The sequence below is a fragment of the Lolium perenne genome, chromosome 3, assembly GCF_019359855.2.
Source record: "Lolium perenne isolate Kyuss_39 chromosome 3, Kyuss_2.0, whole genome shotgun sequence".
Taxonomy (NCBI): domain Eukaryota; kingdom Viridiplantae; phylum Streptophyta; class Magnoliopsida; order Poales; family Poaceae; genus Lolium; species Lolium perenne.
In genome coordinates, this window is record NC_067246.2 from 204,149,451 (window position 1) to 204,157,173 (window position 7,723).

Here is a 7,723-nt window from a genome sequence, read left to right on the forward strand (position 1 = left end):
ACAGATGATTTAGCATGGAAGAAGTTGTTGACTGCCAAAACCCACCGGCGGGCAGCGGCCTGTCAACACTGTAGAGCCGGGAAGAGCCTAGAGCTGCGGCTGGCTGAGACCCCTCCGAGCGACGGCCCGCAATGCTCTTCTGGTCACACGCGGCGATGCGAAGTGCAAGGGCGTGCCACCTGACCTATACCTGGTCAGGAAGGTGATGGGGATGCCTCGCTTAGTTCCTGCATGGCATACACGTAAACATTAAATACGAGCCTCGATCGGCTCTCAGGTTATCCTGTGAATCGGCTCAAAGAGCCGATCCACCCATGATTCGTACGGGGTGCACGAATATATGGTGATCCTGCTTGATCAAGATAAAGCTAATGAGATCTACGACGATTTAGGGTTTTCACCGCATAATCGGATCATCCTACTCCAGGTTGGGCCTCGCGGCCACGCACGGTTATCGTAAGCCGATCCTAAACAAGGCCTAAAAACCAACATGAAGTTGATCCTCGGAACATCCTGTTTAGGACTTGCGAACGCCACCCTACGTGCCGCTGGATCCTCCCCCCCTTTGTAAGGCCTAACTATTGCAGATATTTCTCCTATAAATGTCCCTAGACTACCCTCTCAACCAGGGGGTCTGAAAGGGGCAAACGAATCTGGGTCGTCCAATCAGGTTGCAACAGTAAATCTCAAGTCCCACTTTTCACCACAGCCGTCGGATACGATAATTGTTTTCTCACTTTATGATCTTCTGAACAAGTCAATGACGTATGGGACCAGCTACCCGCGGGGGCCGCCGGTCGGAGGCAGCCACGCTCGCTCGTCCGCGTCTGTCCGCCAGAGGTGAGAGAATCTAGATCGAAGGAGCTCCCCAATCCTGGCCTCCCTCCTCGCTCCCCAATCCCCATCCCTCTTTTCCCCAAATCGCCAGAGGTGAGAGAATCTAGATCACCGACCCCTCTCCTCCTCTCAATGGTCGCCGCCATCGACTTTTCGCGCCGCCAGCAGACGGCGACCCCGAGCAGCCGCCGTCACGCCTCAGCAGCCCACGGAAGCGCGCGGCGGCGGCCGCGCCCGCATCGAAGAAGCCGCCGCTCGTTCGCGTTTCTTTTGTCATTTCATTTTCCAGATATTTTGGTGGTTCGGTGAAAACCCTATCCCCAATCCCCTTCCGTCGCTCCGCGCCTCCTCCATCGCTGCTCTCGACCTCTCGCAGCCGCCAACCGCGCCCTGCAGCGGCAGCAGCAGGTTGACCGCCCGACGCGGCGGCGGCGGCGGTAGCACGGCGGAGGGGGAACGGCCGGCTTCAGCGCGATGTCGCAAGGCGAGCTTCCAGAGCAGCACGGACGGCCGCTCGTCCTCCCGGTCGCCGTGGTCCCCGTGAGCGGGTCCCGCCGACGGGAATCAATTCTCGGCGGGGCGGTGAGCCGATAAAAGCGGGGCGGCGGCGTCTCTCGACGGCTGAAGGTGAGGTGAGGAAAAGTAAGTTACGGAGTAGAAAAGTCTGGGCTACTTCCCATTCCCCCTTTGTCGTCCATCTCCTTCCTTTGTTTTGGTGGTCAGCATTTTCCTTCCATGCCCTCTCCCCTGATGTGGGTTGGCCGCCTGCCGTTCTTGCGTGGGTGATGCTGACGTTGAAAGCCGGGTTCAATGTTAGTTTCCCCTCTTCCATCTGATGTCCGCTTATTGCCTGTATCGGAGCCTCTGTTAAATTCTCTTGGATTGGCCGGAGCAGCTGCGCGATCTCGATTTAGATCTCTCCACACTCCTGAGAATTTGTTTCGTTTTCTGTATGAAGGATTTAGGAGGGTTGGATGCGAGCGCCCATCTCCTTGGATATTGGTGCAGCAGATATACATCCATCTCTCTGTGCTGCAAAGTTAATATTGCGGGCATCTGTTGTAAGAGTTGACACTTGACAGGTTGTTCGGAGTTCTGTGCCCGGTAACTCAGCGCTATACTATACTCCGTATCTTGAAACTTTAGTTTAGATAGAATCCATGAAAATACCAGATTGGTTAGATAATTTTGGTTCCCCACATAAAAAGGTTAGACAATTTGGGTTAATTAACTATGTCAGCACTCGGCAGTGTCTCCCTTCACAGGCTTCTATGGCTGAGAAGCTCGACATATATAAATTCTATCTCTGATGACTAACAGTGTAATTATCATTTGTACTCACTGTAGCTTGTATCTTTGGTTTTGTTTATTCTGAAATAATTGCATGTGTGATGTAAGGACTAATGGGATACATGTGGTGATTTCAGGCTAAAGAAGCTACAGAATCAGCTTTTAAGGATGGAAAACAGCTATTGGTGAGTGGCTTGAGCATTAATCTTATTATTTAGTTGCATTTAATGTTCTTCCTTTTATGTCAAAATGATTTTCTATGCAATATGTGACATGAACTAGAGTTTCCCTCTGGAGAATATTATGGCGAGTTTAGGATTGGTTCAGTTACTAAAGTAATGAAATACAAGCAACCTGTTTTCATTATGGTGGCTTTACTATTGCACACTGTAATATTTGTCCCTTGTTTCTGCCGTGCTGCAGGAAATTTTAAATCTTCATTATGCGTGATCGCAAGTGATGATATATTTCTTAGAAATTAAAATGTTGCCAGGCGTGTACTACGTGGCTACGTCCTAATACTTACTTATGCGTACAATGGGAAGTGTATTGCTTCCGGGCTGTGATGTCTTTAATTTTAGCTCCAGGTTATGCAAAGCTTATTTTGTATATACCTAAAAGTTGTGTTTTGTAAATTTTGATGATTTATAATTTCTGGAATGCGCCCTATTTTACACTGTAGCTTTTTGCAAAGAATGGTTTTGTGATCTTTGGTATTAATTAGAGAGAATGCTAAAGCGTATAGAAGAGTGGCATCTGTAATCATGGGATGTTGTGGTTTAAGCTTGCTTGAATCTTGTTCCAGCCGTTGTGCATATCCATTGCCTCTTGTGTGTTTGATGGCTTTGCCGTCTTTCAGCACCTCAGAAAGGCTTTGATTTTTTGGGAGAATAGAATCGGTGAATTGAGTCGTTGTGGCTATTCGGTTCATATTGGCCTATTTGAATCATTTGTTCATATTTTTTAAAATAATTTAATTTCGGAGCAGCCATTTGACTAAAATAGATTATTACTTTTTCAGATATGATGCCATTGGCCAGCATGCAGTTCCAGTACCTTATGGTTGAGGAAAAGTTATATAGAGATCTATCCAGATATGATGCCACTGCAAATGCTCATGTGCAAAATTTACTCTGTTTCGCATTGCACTATCATCATTGTCACTCCATGAGGTACCAGAGGTTGTCTCTTGTGTATAGTATTTCGTTCGATAGCAAAATAGTCCGTACATGTTGGAATAAATGCACAACTCATACTCCGGTTACTCATTAGTTGCATTTTGCACACAGTATTAGTTGAGGAAAGTGGGGTTTGGAACTCTAGCAGAGCAACTGAAGAAAAGTGGTGTTTCAGGTGATCGATATCCCCTTGCTCATTAATTACTTTGTCAAGTGAAATATGGTAAATTGGAGCTGCAAACTAGATAGAATCAATCTGTACTGATGAAAATTTTGAGCCAATCAGTACATATCCCATACGTTTTATGTACTTGTTAGGATCAATCATACTTAAAATATTGCTGAATTGTTGACTTTGTTCCTCACAGGCTTCAATACTTGATATATCACTAAATCATGTGCACAATCGTATATATGCAGCTTTAGTTGTATTCTACAAGAGTTTGGGTGGGTAAATTTGGCTTTCCTTTCTTGTCCCTGTGAAGCCCCTTCGATGCCACGTCTTCCATTATCTGCCAGCGCAACCTCGGGCTCCCCTCGTTGCCTGTGGTAAGTAATCTCTTTCTTTATCACGATGCAGGTTGTCTGTTTTTTCAGTTTTTAGTTTTGCTCCAGGTTGTCCTCTCAATGCTTCCCTTGGTTGCTCTTAGGCGAGGCCTTCACGCCCCAAGTATTATGTGTTCTCTCACTCCAGCCTTTTTGTTTGCTCAAGTAAACTTTGTCTTTCATTTCCTTGTCGTGCGAGACTTCATGGCCTTTCATTCTCCGCTCATATTTTTTCCTCCTGTTCCTTATACAGCCAGGTCTGCATTTTTCGCTCATCTTTTGTTCTTTATTCAACATTCTTCTGTAAATTTTCCCCAGTTCTGAATGTTACTCCATGGTTAGCTTAACGTTTCTTCACCATTATGTATGAGCATGCCCATTATCCTCTTAAACCTTGCTAAACTACCCACCCACCCAACAGCTTTTAGTGACGGGCGAACCCAGATCGTTATATTTACCTCTTGATTGTTTCTTCATCATTTGTTTCTATTTCGTTGGTTTATCTGTTCATTTTTTTGTAAAGTGGCTTACCACTGTGACCTGTTTTTATTACCAGAGTAGCTGATCTTCCTCTCGACTGAAATTATTCCTTTCGTATATGCCGGTTTTTAGTTATATATGTATAGTTGTGTTTAAACATAAAGGAATGACAAGAAGCTATATATTTTCCTTGGTTGTAGTCATTATTCTACATGGTGCAGAATGCCACCGCTGCTCAGGGTCACGCGAGTCATTCTGGGGTATGCACAACAGTGCTGGTCATCGATGTGCTATATCACAGATCCTCCTCTTGCATTTGTTAAACTGGCTCACGGTGTCCATAGCCTTATTAAACATGCAGAAATTACATATTGGAAATTAAGTAAGGATCATGTACTTTTTTCATATATCTATAATTGATTGGGTGAACTTGTTTTTCTTTGTCGCTGCTTGTCTGTATAATTTGTAAATAGTAACTTTTGTTAGCATTTGAGGAATTCACATTTATATTTTATACCTGCATTACTTGCCAATTGCCAGTGTACAATAGATTAGTTCAGAACTTGGGTCATATTCAGTTCCAATTGTATTTCTCATTGATCGATGGTTTGTTCGCTGCTGCAAGATCGAACTCATTGATCGATGGATTTTGTTGCTCATTTGATAGTTCTGGACTTCTCATGTAGTTCGCATCTACTTCATACTCATTTAGTTCATATTTGTTTATTGTAGTACCTCTGCCTCTTGCCAAATGATACAAAGTGGGTAATTCTTCGACGATCATAGTAATACCAAGTGGCTATATGCTTTTTATCTGTTAAACATGTTTTAAGAGAAGATTCAGGCGACGGTTGGAGGACTAGGGAAAGCGGTGCTCATGAAGGGGACAGCAACAACGATGGCCATGGGGAAAGGGAGAGAGGCCAGTTGGAGACAACGACGACGACGGTGGCCGAATCGGAGCACATCACCATCTCCTTCCTCCTGCATCTTCCCACGTGAGTTCCTTTTTCCAATATCTTCCTCCGATTTGGTTTCTTTTCTTTTTCCCTATAAGGTTTGGGGTGTAGCCTGTAGATTCTAACACCGATGTGGGAGAGAGGCCACACACCTCCGCTGCACGGCTTCGAGCCACGGCGTTGGATCGTGGAGATCGAAGGCGAGCCTCCATCTTCGTTTTTCCACCCGCCAAACTGAGGCGGACCTGCAAGCATGAGCTGCTTCTGCTGATTCGTACGTGTGATGTAGGTTCTAGATGCCTAATTCGTGGTTATGATGTTTCAGGATGAGGGAGGACTCTACATAGACCTGCATTTTTAAGGATTTTATTATTCATAATTACTTGATTACTTTATGATTATGTTCGAATACTTGTACATTCCAGTCTTAGTTAGCCTAGATTAATTATTTTCATGTCTTTCTGTCGGTTTATCAGGATTATTCCACATGCCTGGAAGCTCCACCATCGGCTGATCTTCAAGCTCTGTGCGCTGCAGTCCCCTCATCTGCTCGTCTACGTCTGCTCGAGGTGAGCTCCTGCTCCTCACCTCCTCCACCTGTGAGTGATCTTTTTTTTCTTTTCCCATTAGTACTCACATCTAGCTTCCTTTTCAGTTTCTCCAATCTTGATTTCTGATTTGAGCATGAAGTGTGGAGATGGATCCTGGAAGATTCATTGGTAAGCACGAAAGCCTGTAGGACCAAAATATTGGTTTGTGATTCCATTATGGAAACTTTGGAGATGGAGGTATGAAAAGATTCATCATGACAGATAATTATCTTGACACATTATTTAGATAGTACTATCCTTTTCTTGTCTATTTTTCCATTTACACAAATAAAGGTTTTAAAGATAGTAGAATTTTTTGGTATTTCTGGAGTTACATATTCTGCTCCGTTTATTCTCCGGGACTAAGATGTAATAGGAATTATTATACCCTGTTGGTGCTTTGATCTTATTATATCCACCTACAAAATAGGAATTTAAAAAAACATCACTACTTAATGGGAATTACATGACTTAGAAAGTATCTTGATGTGATATTAGGTACTTCAGAATGAACATTTTCATATTTAGTAGAATATGGAGGCATCCTAATATTTGTTGTGCCGGTGATCTGATCTGCCGGTGTCCTTAGCGCCCTACTTTGGGTTCTCAGTTATCATGATGTCTAAGTACGATTTTATTATGTTCAGCCGTATAAATCTTGGAATCAAGAAGCATAATGTTTTAATTTAAGAGGGCATGGGTGCATGACATGTGTATTCCTGATTACAGGGTGTCGTCAATAATATCATCCAGCCATGTAGTGCATTGGAAGCTTTGAAGCTTGTCTCTGCCTGCAGCAGAAGTGTGTCAAATTATCTCACGTGAGTTTCGTTGCATCATGCCCCATTCTTAGTTTGTTACTCAAATAGTTGGTGTCACCAAAGAGTAAGAACAAAGGATCTATTTAATGAGTTGTTTATAAATATGCCTATTCTTATATATTATCCAAATATATTACCATCTAAATGAAAAAATATATGTAGGTAAACACTCCTGCAGTTTTAAAGTGGACAATGCATGACTGAAGTGATTTAGTCAGAAGTGCATAGCACAATGTTTTCAGAAAATGCCACACGTTTAGCATTTCTTGGATAGCTCCTGGAGATTTGTTTTTTGTTAGAAAATGACCGCAGGAAATTCACACTTCAAGAAGTTAGGAATAGTGTGGTTTCCCTCTCCCGGGTTTGCTAACAATTTGATCATTTCTTGGTGCATTGCAGGTTTGCCAGAAAAACAATTTGATCACTTCTTGTAAGCCATATGGTCAAATTTGTTTCCCAACTTTAGCCACTGAAACTATCTTTGCTGTTGGAGACAAGATCCATATCTGATTGTGAGCGAAATATCAGTTCGTGCTGCTCCTGTAAAGTATCAACTCATCTGTACGTCCTCCTTGCTCAGGTTTGTATATGTACTTCAGCCTCTCTTTTTTCCTTTATGAATGTGCTGATTTTGTTGGCATTATGTTAGCTAGCTCCGTCTCTTCTTTTCAACAGGCATATGTTAATTTCTCTGAACATTGGTTGGACATTGCCCATGTAACACTCCAACTCCTATCACCTTAGCCCCAGATGATACCGATGCGTCACCCAGGTGTGTATTGTGCTAATATCTACCATGCATCTGCATTGTCTGCTTGACTGCATTAGAAGAGTATGGATGTATTTGATTCTTGACATGCCAGTTAATAAATGCCAATTCTGAAGTGTGTCGAGCAGTTGGCCATGGTTGGGAGCCAGGGAGCAGCACGACATGAGGGCACGACACTCAGGCAAGAACTTACTTTGCAGGTAGGCCAAGAACGTTGCACATGGTTTGCACCTTAATATGTTGGTACATTTCT

At 43.5% G+C, this 7,723-nt stretch overlaps 1 long non-coding RNA gene across 1 annotated transcript; it reads left to right on the top strand.

The window, feature by feature from the left end:
• The first annotated feature begins 1,912 nt into the window (after positions 1 to 1,912).
• LOC127338501 (uncharacterized) lies at positions 1,913 to 7,256 on the top strand. Its single transcript, XR_011754182.1, has 10 exons — positions 1,913 to 2,312; positions 3,149 to 3,299; positions 3,417 to 3,480; positions 3,726 to 3,854; positions 4,532 to 4,713; positions 5,064 to 5,329; positions 5,767 to 5,859; positions 5,946 to 6,009; positions 6,610 to 6,701; positions 7,101 to 7,256. It is a non-coding gene; the product is annotated as an uncharacterized lncRNA (long non-coding RNA).
• Positions 7,257 to 7,723: the final 467 nt, after the last annotated feature.